Here is a 1,341-nt window from a genome sequence, read left to right on the forward strand (position 1 = left end):
TGTGACTGGGAGAGGCGGACCGCATCCATCCGCTCCCTGCAACCGCGTCATGCGGTTGCAGGGAGCGGATGGATGCCTCTCGCGCGTGCCTGTCTCTCGCGTGTGCGCAGATGAACTATGTCAGGGGGACGGGAGGGAGGGCAGGCGTGGGTGACTTGGCCCCTGGGGCGGAGGGCGAGATTGCGACAGGGGCGGCGGTCGCGGCAGGCTTGAGTTGGCGAGAACGCAAGAGCATGCGGACAGACTCGGGGCGGCAGTCAGTTTGCGGGTAGACGTTTCGTTAAAGGGGGGCACTGGCGCACGGCGGGGCAGGGGTGAGTTGTCGTTTGCTATGTAGAGGTGGCGGGGTTAAAGCGGACGGGAAGAATAAGTCGGTTACAAGTTGACGAGGAGGTACGGCGCGGCGAAACGGTCGGGTGCTCGCGGGGTGACTTGTGCGTCGGGCGCGACGTACACGCGGCACACCAGCCGACCTACCTCCGCGCGCCTGGCGGACAGCTGTAATGCCGTGCTTACATGGGCGCGCGGCCAGTCAGACGGGGGTGACGCTGACGGGCGCGCGCCCAACCCAGCGCTTTGCACCTCGCGCAGCCCGCCGCCGACCACCTCGCCGTTTACACATCGCGTCCACCTTCTCCCACGCGGGATCCCGCGCCGCGCAAAAGCGGGTTCTCCCTGGTTGTAAGTAAAGTACCCAAAGCGCGCAAAAGCTCCCCCTATGCGCACGGCGCCGTCCGCTGCATGCGGCGCGTGCCCCGCGTCGGGAAACCGGCCCCGGCGCGCCGCCCACGCGCTGTAAGCGCGATGGCACCCAGCGGGGGCATGCGCGGCCCCCGCGCCCGCATTCCCGGACCGCCGCGTGCGCCTCGCGTGTGCGCGAGGCCGCGTGACTCCAAGCGCGTGACTCCGCGCAAGGCAAGTCACCGCGTCGCCTGACGCTTCGCAAGCTGACGCGCGCCCTACGCCGACGCACGGATTGCCCCCCGCCAAGCCGCCTGACGCACCGTCACGCACCACCCTGACACACGCCCCGATTAGATGCAACAGCCCAGACCAAGCATCGCCTCCGCCTGCGCACCCCGCACCCCTCCCCTTGGTTGCCTGCTATGCAGATTGTCGTCGTTCCCAATTCATTCTGTGCATTGCTGGAGCCTATACGGGAGCAGCACACTCGCGGATGTCCGCACTAGACACATTTCTACCAGCGGTATGCGGTCAAGTGATTTACTCGCATCATACGACACGGCGCGCTCTGCGGGGCTCTGTGGGGGCGGTCCCGCTGGTCCTGGGCCACCCAATCGCCCCGACTGGACGACGGCGGCACGCAACGCCACGGAATTC

This window comes from Chondrus crispus, genomic scaffold, assembly GCF_000350225.1.
Source record: "Chondrus crispus Stackhouse genomic scaffold, scaffold_221, whole genome shotgun sequence".
Classification (NCBI taxonomy): Eukaryota; Rhodophyta; class Florideophyceae; order Gigartinales; family Gigartinaceae; genus Chondrus; species Chondrus crispus.